General features: G+C 44.2%; 1 pseudogene; it reads right to left on the bottom strand.

The window, feature by feature from the left end:
- Positions 1-6,576: 6,576 nt before the first annotated feature.
- On the bottom strand, positions 6,577-7,979 carry LOC142422384 (heterogeneous nuclear ribonucleoprotein K-like; annotated as a pseudogene).
- Between the last annotated feature and the right edge of the window lie 7,245 nt (positions 7,980-15,224).

Here is a 15,224-nt window from a genome sequence, read left to right on the forward strand (position 1 = left end):
AGCAGCAGCACTACAGCCCCTTTCTGGGATCTCCCTAAAGGACAGTGGTGAAGGGAAATCCTCCGATAGGCAGAACTTTGAGCAGTGCACCTGGCCATTCAGTTTGACTTCCAGGAAGAATGGGCAGATGTGAGACTGTATACTGATTCATGGGCTGTGGCTAATGGCTTGGCTGGGTGGTCAGGGAATTGGAAGGAACATGATTGGAAAATTGGTTTGGGGAAGAAATATGTGGACAGACCTCTCTGAATGGGCCAAGAAAGTAAAGATAATTCTTCTCATGTGAACACTCACCAAAGGGTTACCTCTGAAGAGGAGGATTTTTTTTTTTTTTTTGAGGAGGAAGAGGACTTCAACAAGCAAGTGGATAAGATGACATGCACTGTGGAGACTGGTCCTCCTCTTTCCTCTGCCACGACTATCATCACCCAATGGGCACATGAACAAAGTGGACATGGTGACAGGGAGGGAGGTTATGCATGGGCACAGCAACATGGATTTCCACTCACCAAGGCTGACTTGGCCACTGCCACTGCTGAGTGTCCCATCTGCCAGCAGCAGAAACCAACATTAAGTCCAAGCTATGGGACCATTCCTAGGGGAGATCAACTAGCAACTCGGCAGGTTGATTACATAGGACCACTTCCATCATGGAGGGCTCAGCTTTTTGTTCTTACTGGAATAGACACCTACTCTGGATATGGATTTGCCTTCCCTGCACGCGATGTTTCTGACAAAACTACCATTCGTGGATTTACAGAATGCCTCATCCACCGGCATGGCATCCCACATAGCATTGCTTCAGATCAAGGAACTCACTTTACAGCAAATACAGTGTGGCAATGGGCCCATTCCCACGGAATCCACTGGTCATATCATGTTCCTCATCATCCTGAAGCTGCCGGCTTAATAGAACGATGGAATGGGCTCCTAAAGACACAATTATGGCGCCAACTAGGTGGCAACAACTTGTGGGGCTGGGGCAATGCTCACCAGGAAGCTGTATATGCTCTAAACCAGCAACCAATATGTGGTCCTATGTCTCCAATAGCCAGAATTAATGGGTCCAGGAACGAAGGGGTGGAAGCTGGAGTGGCACCACTCACTATTACTCCTAGTGATCCACTTGCAGTATTTTTACTTCCTGTCCCAGCAACCCTGTGTTCTTCAGGCCTAGAGGTGCTAGTCCCGAAGGAAGGAACTCTCCCACCTGGAAACACAGCACTGATTCCACTGAACTGGCAGCTGAGAATGCCCCCTGGCCACTTTGGGCTTCTCATGTCTTTGGATCAACAGGTCAGAAAGGGTGTCACTGTACTGAGTGGTGTGATTGATCCTGATTACCTAGGAGAAACTGGACTGGTAATGAAGGTAAAGAAGACTATGTCTGGAATCCAGGAGATCCCATAGGCTGACTCTTAGTGCTACCATGCCCTGTGATTAAAGTAAATGGTAAATTACAGCAACCCAATCCTGACAGGACGTCTAATGAAACAGAACCCTCAGGAATGAAGGGTCTGGCAAAAAAAACCACAGCCAGCTCAGGTGCTTGCCAAGGGCAAAGGTAATACAGAATGGGTAGTAGAAGAAGATAGTTCTCTACCTATCAGTTATGACCACATGATCAATTGCAAAAGCAAGGTTTGTGATTGTCAGTTTATTTTCTTTATATGTGCTTATTGAATATCTTTCCATTGTTCATGTATGATGTGTCAGATACAATTGGACTCAGTGTGTTTTCATTTATATATTTGATGGATGTTTGATGTTAAGTATAAGTGTGATTTCATTAATGTCTGGAAATTATATATGGCTAAAGAATTGTGTACAGGTGCCAAGTTGGCAAGTGGTGGATTGTGATATGTAGGTTTATTGTGCCAACTTGGCCAATGAACATATGTGAGATTAATTGAAGGGCTGAGAGATAAATCTCTCGACGAGCCTCACCCTTCTTATCTCTTGCTCTTTGATGATCAGACCAGTGTGTGGCTGCCTTAGCTTGCTCTCTGCCTCAGTTTGCAAGCTACACTATCTGTGGGACACCTAACCCGTGGACTGTGTCGCTGTAGTTTGAGGTCCCTTCAAGGTCTGCTTCACCATGCTACTGGAGTATACATCGCTTGAGCTGGGGACTGTTGGACCTTGTCATCCGCCTGACTGTTGGTTACCTGCCTTGCTGTTCACTGCCTGTGGCTGGATAGCATGCATTGCTCTACAGAGGACTACCTGGTGGCCCTCAAGACTTGAAAGACTGCCAGTGTATTAGCTGTCTCACAGATATGAGTTGCACTGAGCCATTTGTACTGTTCTGTAGATTAATTAACTATTTCTTATATTATATCTATATGAATATATCTACAATCATAAGTGTCCCAGTTTGTTTCTCTAGAGAACCTCATCTAACACATTTATGAATTACATGTAACCGTTCCTCAAATCAGAATATAGAACAGTTTGTATCTTTCTGGGAAATGCTGGTGCCCCTTTCCAGCTAAGGTTACTTTCCCTACCACCATCACTTGCTGATTTTTATAAACATTGCTTTGTTTAATTTGTTTTGAGATATGTTTTTTAAACATTTTATTAGGGACTCATACAACTCTTATCACAATCCATACATACATCAATTGTGTAAAGCACATCTGTACATTCATTGCCCTCATCATTCTCAAAACATTTGCTCTCCACTTAAGCCCTTTGCATCAAGTCCCCTTTTTCCCCTCCCTCCTCACTTCCCCCTCCCTCATGAGCCCTTGATAATTTATAAATTATTATTTTGTCATATCTTGCCCTGTCCAACGTCTCCCTTCACCCCTTCTCTGTTGTCCATCCCCCAGGGAGGAGGTCACATGTAGATCCTTGTAATCGGTTCCCTCTTTCCAACCCACTCACCCTCTACCCTCCCAGTATCGCCCCTCACACCCCTGGTCCTGAAGGTATCATCCACCCTGGATTCCCCGTGTTTCCAGTTCCTATCTGCACCAGTGTACATCCTCTGCCCTATCCAGACTTGCAAGGTATCATGTGGATCATGGTAGTTGGTGGGGGAGGAAGCATTTAGGAACTGGAGGAAAGCTGTATTCTTCATTGGTGCTGCATCGCACCCTGACTGACTCATCTCCTCCCCTAGACCCCTCTGCGAGGGGATCTCCAACAGCCGACAAAGAGATATGTTATAAATTAAATCACATAGCAAGTTTTTATCTGTCATGACATTGCCCCCCCTTTTTAAGAGTACAGACAACTCTTTTGTTGACTGTCCCTCAACTTGATGTTGAGCATGTCCTCGGAGTCAGACAGTCCATGTGGATAGGAATGCCACCGATGCCACATTGTGTCCTTCTCGTGCAAAATACCAGGAGCAGCATAAAATCTATTCAATATCACTGATGATCATTTAGTTAAATCAGTGTCTGTCAAATTTGTTCTTGATAAAATTAATGCGTCTTTGATTTGCTGTTTAAAAATAGATATAGAATGAGGTTTTGATTTTCACCTTGTGTCAGTGTTTGGTTATAGGAGCCGATGTCCCCAAGAGCATCATTTGATCCCTATAATAAATGTGAATTGATAAGCAGAAACAAGTGAGCAAACTGAGTTGGTTTAATATTCCAACCCAAATTTGGACTTCATTTTAGTGGCAAGCATGGAATTTTATGTGTTTACCACTAGAGGGTAAACACTAACAGAGTTTGTAACTTTGCAGATTCTAATACTGGTTGAAAGGCAAAACTCAGGACTTCCGGGAACAAGGCGACTGAGTAACATGTACCAGAGGGACTCCGCAGAAATCCCCAATGAGTTTAGGAAATTTTACACTGCTGAGTCGCAGAAGGAGCATCATCAAGGTAAGGAGGCACAGACCCACTAGGTTTTGAGGAGCTGGGAAGTTTTGGCTCACCACAGTGGAGGCCGGCTAGGGTTTGACCTTAGCCCCACCACTGTCTTGGCCGGAGCTGGGATCATTTGGAGCCGGCTTGTTAGAGCTCTCTTGTGGGAGAAATATACCGTGGTCCTTGGCTTTGCAGGAGAAAGAATTCACTCTGAAACTTGATCGTGATCCAAGTAAGTTTTAAGGAAGGTCAAAGAAGCTTCAGGTTTTACACAGGCGCCTCAGGGCCCTTCACCACCCCACATAGAGTCTCGAGGCCAGAGGAGATGCTGCATGACCTCTGAGGAGCAGCTTGAGAAGCAGAAGGGCCCCAAGGCTCTGGATTCTGGCTTTTCAGGACATCTGCTGGGAGGCATGGCCGATGATCCTGGTCAACCCCATTGGCTGAATTGAATTCACCTGGCTTAGATGGGCCAATCCAGGTGTTACGTCCATCTAGGTATACCACCCCTTCCTGGCCAGAAGATTGAACCTCTGAGCATGCATAATGGACACCCCAGTCCCTATGCTAGCTACCTAACTGGCTCAGGGGCTTTATCTCAACACAGCCACAGCTTGCTACCTCCTCAGGGCAGGGATTAAACCCCTCCAGGCCCACGGTCAGGGATCGGGGCTCAGTTATATTGTTACTTTTATTTTCCGCTCTTCTCTCTCACCCCACATTGTCAGCAGGCTTAGTTTTTTTCTTTTTCTCTTCCCTTTTCTCTCATAAGTCATTGCCGACCTCCAGACCAATCCCCTTAGCCTAGGGGTTTTACACCTGCCCTCCACCCAGATGGGAGAGCTCCACCCTCTGCAGCTTAACCGGAGGCCAGGGAAAGCTTGCCCACCCTCCACCAAGGGATATCCCTGCCCAACTTCTTCCTGGGGATATTGTGCCTGCCTACCCACTGTAGTGCTTAACACTTGGCTGGGGAAATCCCACTGACCTTTTTTGGGGGAAATCCTGCCTGAGTGGCTGGGGGAGCTCCTATCTATCCTCTGTGGTCCCATGTGACTGAGGGAACAGTCTTCTACATGCTGTAGAACCTCACATGGCCTAAGGCATCTTGTGAGATTGAGGAGGACTCCCTGAGGAGAAGATAATGTGTTAGTCTGGGTACATTAGAGAAACAAGGGCAAGTGTACATTAAGAAAGCATTCCAACCCAGTTCTCTCGAGGGCCATAAATCCAACATTATCCCAAATGTCCGGCACTGATCCATAAAGTCCTCCTCCATCTCACAAAGCACACGCAATGATGCCGACTGCAGGAGGAAAGTCGAATCAGTGAGCGTGTAAGCATCTCAGTGCTGGCAGGGGTCTGCACACAGCTGCTTCAGCACCCAGGGCTGCATTGGGGTAGTTCCATGTGGCTTTTCCTCAGGGGTGTCTTGCAGGAAGTGAGTCTTGCAAGCTGAATCAGGGAACTGGCTAAGGCACCTGCAGCCTGGTCCGACCATCACAAAGCAAGAGAGCCGAGAACTAGAAAGGTGAGGCTCACCAAGCCATTTATCTCTCTGCCCTTCAGTTAATCCCACATGTGTTTATCAGCCAGGTTGGCACAATAAACCCTAACTCTCTCACTCCTTCAAAGCTACATATTTGTCTCAAAAAAAGTTATATTTCTACTGTTTAATGATAAAAATGAAACATTTGTCTTTTCTCAACTTTTTTGACCTTTAAAGCTACACATTTGTCTATTTTATTGTTGTTAGGTACCATTGAGTCGGTTCCAACCTATCATGACCTTATGTAAAATAAGGCAACACTGTCCTGTCCTTGCCCCATTCTCACAATTGTTTCTATGCTTCCGCCCATTGTAGCAGCCATGGGAGTCAATCCATCTGAAGCACCTTCCTCTTTTTCACTGCCCCTCTACTTTACCAAACGTGATGTCCTCCGCCAGGGACTGGTCTCTCCTGATAACTTGTCCAGAGTCTCCCCATCCTTGCCTCTAAGGAGCAGTCTGGTTGTACATCTTCATTACACACTTGTTTGTTCTTTTGACAATCTGTGGTACTTCTCCAACACCACCATGCCAATGCATCCGTTTTTTCAGTGTTCCCCATTCCATGTGCAACATTCCCAGGCATGTGAGACGATGGAAATGACCACAGCCTGGATCAGGCCCGTATTAGTCCTCAGAGTGACACCCTTGTCTTTTCAATAGTCTAAAGCAGTTTTGTGCAGCAGATTTACCTAATGCAACGTGTCTTTCATCTCTCTCTCTCTCTCTCTCTCTCTCTCTCTCTCTTTAGGTTCACTACATTTATTTTTTAATCATAAAACATTTCTTACAAAAGAGCATTACGTTGTGGGCAGAGCTCTGAACTGAAGACAGAGGGCACGTGCACTATCGTTACGGTTAATTTTCCTCCGTGTTGCCGCACCCACAGCTTACAGTGATCACAGAAGCAAGGTGTTCACAATCATTACATTGAGAAATTTGCTTTAAACCACCAACCGTGAATAAAAAATAAAATTCACTCGCTCTGATGCTGTTTCAAGATTTCAGTGTCCATTCTTGCACACTCTCCCCCTCACCCTGGGTTTAAGGAGTTCTCACATTGCATCTCGGGAACAACAACGATTTCACCACATCGCAAATGAAGACCGACTATGAACCAGAGGAATGTTGGCTTTTTAAACAGAAGCAGATTAAAAAGAAACAGATGCAGGACTCCCTCCGTTCTTCACTGGTCTTAGAAAAACTTTCTAGAATACTGCTTCACACTGTTCTGCAGCAAATACTATGCATTCTGTATCTGGTCCTGTGCCCCTGTAATGGTCACGATCCAATCTTCAAACCCCATCTAAAAGCTCCTCAATTTTGATCGAAGCTCCTCACTCATGACAAATTTGGTGAATCCACTGACCACCTTTGCCAGTAACAGATTGAACCAAATCTTTGGGGATAGTTACTTGGGTAGTAACAATGGGTCCACCAAGATCGCCGCATCATCCATGACCTCCTGCATAGGAATAATTGTATCCTGAGCCACCCTGTGACTCCTAAGCCATCTGCCACTCCAATGGGCTCCATGTATCTACTGCAGAATCCCAGTTCTCATCACTGAAACCAACCCTGCCATCATAATAGTCTCCGGGAGTCCCTCTTCTGTCATAAGCCATCAGATCCCTGCCTCTACGTGGTGGTGGTGGTGGTGGTGGTGGTGGTGGTGGTGGTGGTGGTGGTGGTGGTGGTGGGAAAGGAAGAGTCTTAGCTTGGCTACCACTCCAGCTGCAGGAGGCAGTGGAGGAGGAGGAGAAATAGACCGAGAAAGAACTCCTTAATGGGAGCTCCTATCAGCATTATATCTTCTCGAGGGAGGCATTCTGTCCAAACCACCTCTCCCCTGCCTGGGGAACCCCACAGCCATCCACAGCGATCATCAAACCTCATTGTAAAACCACCGTAATCCTAGGTTTCATTATAAAAATTGGGATCATCAGGTTGTGCACGTCCTTTGATGGGTGACTCAGATGTAAGCTAAAGGTTGATGGGCATGCATGTGCTCTACAGTTCTATCAGGTTTCCCTCCAATAAAAACAACTCCGTCAGTAGGAGGAGGACAGCATTCCTGGAGATGCTTGATTGTTATCTGAGTGTTCTCACGAAACTCTTTGATTTCAGCACCTTTGACTCAATAATTCTTCCTGCCAGACTCTGATGAAACAACAGTCCCGACTCGCAATCAAAGTCTCTTCCTTTATGGTGTTGCTAATTTAAGCAATCGACAGCATCCGATTGGAGCGGGAGCTGACTGGTTACAGGGGTGATGGCAGCTGCAGGCGCTCCTCTAAGGTAGGGATGGTTTTCTTCAGAATTTCCCCAATTGTTTCAATATCAGCATTGATACTCAATATGCACTCAGGGCCATTGCTGTCTGGGACGGAAACACTGGCATCGTAGACTGTGTGAAGATCCTTAATAGGCCTCCCTCCTTTCCCAATCACTGCCCTAGAATTCTTACTCAACTAGCTCCTCAGGGCTCCTAGATCTTGTACATGCTTGTTCCTCTTCCATATCATTTGCTGGCCATTTACGATATTCGCCATTGGTTTCAGCATTGGGGAAGGTTTCTTCTTTTGGTTCAGTTTCCATTTTCTTTTATTAAGTGGACACAGAAATCAGTTATACTCTATCCTTGCTGAGCTGAACGTGTGTGTTCCTGGCAGGAGCAACAATGGACGCCCTGGTGCTTCAGTAGCCTCTCCAGGGCCTCATCTCATCACCACCACGCAGCCTCAGCTGGTCACAGCTACACGGAGGGTGAGCGCAGAGCCCTGCCCTCTCTTGATCTCTTGGCTGCTACTTCCAGGAACGTTGATTGTGGATCCAAGCAAGACAAAATCCTTGACAACTTCAACCTTCCCTCCCCACACCCCCCCTCATCTATCATGAGTCTACCTATTGGGCCAGTTGTGAGGATTTTGGTCTTCTTTGCATTGAGTTGGAATTCATATTGGAGGCTGCAATCCCTGATCTTCAGCAGTAAAGGCTTCAAGTAAACAAGGTTGTATCATCTGCATATTGCAAGTTGCTCATAAATCTACCTCCGATCTTGTTGCCACATTCTTGTTCATATAATCCAGCTTCTGAATTGAATAAGTATGGCGAGAGGACACAACCCCGTTGCACATTTTTTTCTGATTTTTAAGCTCTGCCGTATTCTCTTGTTTTCTCGGGGGCACTGCCTCTTGGTCCATGTGTTCTGGAAGTGTTCTGGAATTTCCGTTCTTTTCCATAGTTATCCATAGTTTGCTTTGATCCACACAGTTCAATGCCTTGGAAGAGTCAATAAAACATGAATAAGCCTTCTAGTATTCCCTGCTTTCAGCCAAGATCCTTCTGACATCGGCAATAATATCCTTTGTTCCACCTCCTTTTCTGAATCTGCCTGAACTTCTGGCAGCTCCCTGTAAATGTACTGCTGCAACCATTGTTGGATGATCTTCAGCAAAGTTTTACTTACAAATGGTATTAATTGTATTGTATAATTTGAGCATTAGCCACAAAAACAAGGCTCCAGGAGTTGATTGAATACCAATCTAAATGTTTCAACAAGCTGATGAAGCACTTACAATATGCAGATGACACAACCTCACTAACTAACTAACTTACTTATGCTTGTATGCCCGGAAATTTGGAAACAGCTACTGGGTCAACTGACGGGAAGAGATCCATACTTGTACCCATTCCAAGGAAAGGTGATCCAACAGAATGCTCCAATTATGGAACACTATCACTGATCACTTGCAAGTAAACTCATCCAACATTGTTACAGCAGTACATTGATGCTTGATGCCAGGAGGGTAGGCCAGATTCAGAAGATGATGTGGAACAATGAATATCATTGCTGAAGTCAGATGGATCTTGGCTGAAAACAGAGAAACGAAGAAAGAGGTTTATCACACTCCAAAAGCCACACCAGGAGGATCTGATGTGGAAACTCCTCTAAGTGAAGTGGACTCTACCACAAGCACTCCTGTAACTTGAGGATTTAAAACTGAAAATTCTCCCTAATAAAATGATTGGGAAAAAAAAAACAGCACTGAAAATTCATGGTGTTTAAAAAAACAGAAGACAAGTTATACCAAGGGTATTGAACTATCAGTAGACAGATAATCGTCAACTTATTACTACATCAGTGCCCTGTATGCTGTATTAAATTATATATTATTCTGGTAAACCTGTAACTGACATTGTTGGTGAATATCATTGTAAAGTTTCCTTGACATCCAACTCCCAATGTTTGTGCATATAGCATCCAGCCACAAAAGGATTGATTCTGTACAAATGAATCATTCAGGTATTGCGATACGGAGTTAGCCTATAATGGCCCAATATCCTTCTCTCAACAGTGTTTTAAAAATTAGTACCAGGGGTTAATTGGTGACAATATTAACAGAAGATCTTTGTGTTCCAGGGAGATGATCTATAAGACTCTACCATAAACTAACAAGGAGGTCTCTAAAGGGAGCCAAAGGCAGATGAAAAAAAACATAGATCCAGGAAAGGGTTTGGGGCTCGCACTAAATCCTAGCTCTAATTTAGGAACAGTTAGTTCTTACATCGTGGCCCTGCTTCATACTCACCTCAAGAAGGGAACATGGAGGAGACAGGTGCTTTAGAAAAATGTGGTGAAGAAATTAGATGGTGCCTGGCTATCAGACAAAGAGCATCTGAGGTCTTAAAGGCTTGTCTCCAAACATGCTGCCATCCGAGTGAGAAGTAAGAAAAGCCCGCAAGGAGGAAGTACACGTACATCAGTGACTGAAGGATGGTGAATCACAGAACCTGAAGTTGCCGTAGGGATTAGCATCAAAGCTAAACTGTGGAGCTCTGGTTTACAGAGGCTCTGGATGACAGTGGGAACCCAAGGTACTTTGGTGAGCTCTACACAGGAAATAAGCCTCCGGTGATTTCCCTCTGTCCATAATGGAGGGGTGGGAATAAACAGGTTGCCTAACAAAATGCACTGAGGAGATGACCATAGGAAATCAAAATGATAAACCTGACTTGAATGGTTAAAACCTTGTCAGTTGATTCTCCCCACTGATAGACCTTGAGTCCCTGACCTGGTTTTCAACATTTTCTGTGTTTTGTTTTGTTTTTATACTGGGTTTGCCTCTAATATATTGTCATTGGGGGTAGCCCTCTTGAATTTTTGTTATACGTCTTTCTGTTTTTCAGTATATAAAACCCAGGATTGATGAACCTGTACAGACAAGAAGAGTAAGGGTTCCTGGGGGGTGGTACACTGGAGGAGGGGGTGGGGATGAGTGGTAAAAGGGAGTTGATACCAGGAAGTTCAAGAAAGAAAAGTGTGTGATCCAGCCTTACATCTGGATGGGTCCTAAAGGAAGGTTGTGTAATTGAAGAGAAGTCATTAAGAGACAGACAAAAGTTTTGGGGTGCTCACCTCCGCCATGGCTTCAGGAACCAGGTCTGAGCAGAGAGAGAATATAATCTCACATGATCTTATACACTCTTGTTAAACACAGACTTAAGAAAGTGTGCTGAACCCTAACCCTAGAGGTCCCTGAGTTCATTGGAGGAGTAACCTAACATCAGTGCTGGAGACAGGTAAGGGGGAGTGACAGTCCCCTGAACAGGGAGAGCAATAGCAACATGTCTGCTCTTACAGATAAAGCTGCAGGCCAGATAGCAATCAGCCATTTGCTTGTAAAAAGTAACTTTAAGGTATCACTATTATGGGAGGATATTGTAGAGATTAATTTTGGTTATGAGAATATGATTGGGACTCATCTCTAACCCCCAAGTGTGAAGTTTCCCTCTACCCAGAATCCTGACCTCCCAGGCTTCTTAAAATATGAAAATAAAGAATGTGTCTGTAAATACTCTCTTTCTGTTTCTAAGTTTCCTACATTTCCCCCTTTTGTTTCATGGATAAAATTCAAAAGAACCATTGAGGCTATATGACCTTTTTTTTCATATGCCTTGGCTTTCTATATAAGCAGCATGAGATTGAAAGATAAAAAAATTATGGCGCTAAGTAACACAGTTAGGCTGGAACCTAAGCTATTCAAAATGCTTTGAGCACAGGCACATGGGTTAAGCCCCTCGAGACCATCTACCAATTGTTTAATTACATCAGAGCTAGGGTATAACTTTAGGCCATCTTTAAATGTATAGAAAATTTCCTCTTTTATCTGGTTAACATCTAAAAATAAGTTTCCCTTAAATCCTTGCAAATGCTTTCTCATCAAAGCCCAATTATGTAAGGTTATATTGTACAGGTAAGGGGTTATATAAAAAACTTATAATATCCCAGTCCATATTAATAATCACTTGAGAGTAAAGGTCCATGCGATAATTGGGGTGCTTTAGAGAAACAAATCCACAGGAACACATGTATAAGAGAGAGTTTTATATAAAGATTAAGTGCACATCAAGAAAACATTCCCACCCAGTGCTGCCCAAACCCACAAGTCCAACATTAACCCATCTGTCCAACACCAATCCACAAAGTCCTCCTCCATCTCACAAAACACACACAGTGATGCGACTGCAGGAGGAAATCTGAGTCAGTGAATGTGTTAGCATCTCAGCATTGGCAGGGGTCTCCACACGGCTGCTCTAGCACCCAGGGCTGCATCGGGGTAGGTCCATGTGGCTTCTCCTCAGGGATGTCTTGCAGGAAGTGAGCCTTGCCAGCTAAAGCAAGGAACTGGCTAAGGCAGCTGCACCCTAGTCCAACCATCACAAAGCAAGAGAGCCGAGAACTAGAAAGGCGAGGCTCACCGAGCCATGTATCCCTCCGCCCTTCAGCTAACCCATATGTTTATCGGCCAGGTTGACACAATAATCTAATGACCTCAGTCCATAATCTCAATCTTTCAGCAAATGAGCAGTCTGTTGTAGTAGTCCAGTCACTTTAGCATGTGTTCAGTTATGATAGACATAACTATCATAGAGTGTCTCATAGGCAGCACCGGCAATGGTAGAAATGATTATAAGTCTCAGAAGGGCAGTCCACTGAACTGGCAGCTGAGAATGCCCCCTGGCCATTTTGGGCTTCTTATGCCTTTGTATCAACAGGTCAGGAAGGGTGTCACTGTAATAAGTGGCGTGATTGATCCTTATTACCAAGGATAAATTGGACTGGTGTTACATAATGGAGGTAAAGAAGACTATGTCTGAAATCCAGGAGATCCCATAGGCCAACTCTTAGTGCTGCCATGCCCTGTGATTAAAGTAAATGGTAAATTACAGAAACCCAATATTGACAGGACTTATAATGGCCCAGACCCCTCAGGCATGAAGGTCTGGGTCACCGCACTAGGCAAAAAACCACAGCCAGCTGAGGTGCTTGCCGAGGGTAAAAGTAATACAGAATGGGTAGTAGAAGGTAGTTTTGCCTATCAATTACGACCACGTGATCAATTGCAAATGTGAGGTTTGTAATTGTCCATGTATTTTCTTTTTATGTGCTTATTGCATATATTTTCTTTGTTTAGGTATGATATATCAGATACAATTGGACTCAGTGTGTTTTCATTTATATGTATGATAGATGATTGATGATAAGTATAAGTGTGATTTCATCAAGGTCCAGAAATTATATAAGTATATATGACTAAAGAATTGTGTACAGGTGCCAGGTTGGCAAGGGGTGGATTGAGATAGTTTATTGTGCCAGCCTGGCTGATAAACACAAGTGGGATTAATTGAAGAGCAGAGAGATAAGTAGCTCGGTGAGCCTCGCCTTTCTTGTCTCTCGCTCTTTAAGTTCTTTAATCATCGGACCAGTGTGCAGCTGCCTTGCTTGTTCTGTGCCTCAATTTAAAGGCTCACTATCTGTGGGATGCCTAGCCTGTGGACTATGTCACTGTAAGTTGAGGTCCCTTTAAGACCACTTGAATGAAATTTACATCTCCGGAGCTGAGGACTGACAGTTGGTGAGCTGCCTGGCTGTTTGCTGCCTGTGCTGGGATAGCCTAGCTCTCTCTCTCTCTACAGAGGACTACCTGACGGCCCTCAAGACTTGAAGGACTGCCAGTGTCTCACAACTCTCTCACGGGAGTGAGTCGCACTGAGCCATTTGTACTGCATTATAATTTAACTAACTGTTCCTTTCTTGTATTATAGATCTGTTTATAATTTAACTGTTCATTTCTTGTGTTATATATCTATCTTTATATATATAATTATCAGCAATCTGGTTTTATCTCTCTAGAGAACCCTGTCTAACACAGGCAGCAATGCCCATTAGGGATCTTTGATGTTCCTTTGATGTTTTCGTAACTTCAGCAACAGGACAGGAGTCTCTGGGCTGTTTTCCCAACTCTCATGTGACGTCTTCAGTTGTCCCTTCCCTTCTGGGCCTTGCTGGCTAAAGAGAAATCCATGTATCTCCTTTGCCTGTGAAAACACAAATAGCCCCTCCCTTTGGGCTGTTAGAAACCTGAACACAGAGCCATTGTCCAGATTGGGTGGTTTCTTCATCTTTTCCTTGTCCTTCATCTTCCTCCACACGTGGAACACCCTCCTAATGGACGTCTGTCTGCTTTCTCCTGAAAAAACGTAAGCCTGTCCTATGGACCATTAGGGGACCGGATCCCAAACACAATGATCATCTTTCTGGGTCTTCTCAGGATCAGCTTTTTTTGTAGGGGTGAAAATGTGTTTATTTGCCTTAATTTTGTTAGAAGCTTTTATTTTATTTCCAAGTTAAAAAAATCATTTTATTGGGGCGCGTACAACTGTTATCACAATCCATAAATCCATCCATTGTGTCAAACACATTTGTACATTTGTTGCCATCATTTTCAAAACATTTTCTTTCTACTTGAACCCTTGGTATCAGCTTCTCGTTTTTCCCCTCCCTCCCCCCATGAACCCTTGATAATCTATAAATTATTATTTTTTCATGTCTTATACTGATTGATGTCCCCCTTCACCCACTTTTCTGTTGTCCATCCTCCTGGGAAGGGGTTCTATATAGATCATTGTGATCAGCTCTCCTTTCTCCCCCTACTTTCCCCTTCCCCTCCTGGTATGGCTATTCTCAACATTGGTCCTGAGGGGTTTATCTGTCCTGGATTCCCCATGTTTTCAGCTCTTACATGTACTAGAGTACATCCTCTGGTCTAGTCAGATTTGTAAGGTAGATCATGATAGTGGGTGAGTGGGGGAGGAGCATAAAAGAACTAAGGAGAGTTGTATGTTTCATCGGTGCTATAACACACCCTGCCTGACTCATCTCCTCTCCGCCACCCTTCTGTAAGGGGATGTCCAATTGCCTACAGATGGGCTTTGGGTCTCCACTCTGTACTTCCCCTCAGTCACAATGATATGATTTTTTGTTCTGGGTCTTTGAAGCCTGATACCTGATCCTATCGACACTTTGTGATGACATAGGCTGGTGTGCTGTTAGAAGCTTTTAGTCGGGAGAAAAAAATGGAGATAAAAAAACTAAATGAAGTTTGTTATACATAAAATGTCTCTTCTTCTCGCCCTTCTGTCTTCATCATGGAGATTTTAAGGCCTTGTGAGGAAGTTCTGGCAATTTGCTTGATTTCAAACCTGGCAAGCAAGATCAAAAGGGCAGTATTTGCACACAAACAAAGCTCAGGAACCCAGCAGGGCAGAAAATGAGCAACCCAGGAAGGAAGTGGGCAGAGTGCTATTCCACTGAGTGGATCACCCTGGAGGCCACAGAATAAAATCTGTATAAATCACTGAATGGAAAACCAATCTACTTATTTGCTCCATAAACTTTGACCCAAACTGCAATTAAAAACAAAAAGGAAAAAAAATCCCATACACAATCCCTATCCTTCGAGGCTTTAATCCTCACACCACAACCACCTCACACCTCCT

The sequence above is a fragment of the Tenrec ecaudatus genome, chromosome 12 (assembly GCF_050624435.1).
Source record: "Tenrec ecaudatus isolate mTenEca1 chromosome 12, mTenEca1.hap1, whole genome shotgun sequence".
In the NCBI taxonomy this organism is placed as follows: Eukaryota; Metazoa; Chordata; class Mammalia; order Afrosoricida; family Tenrecidae; genus Tenrec; species Tenrec ecaudatus.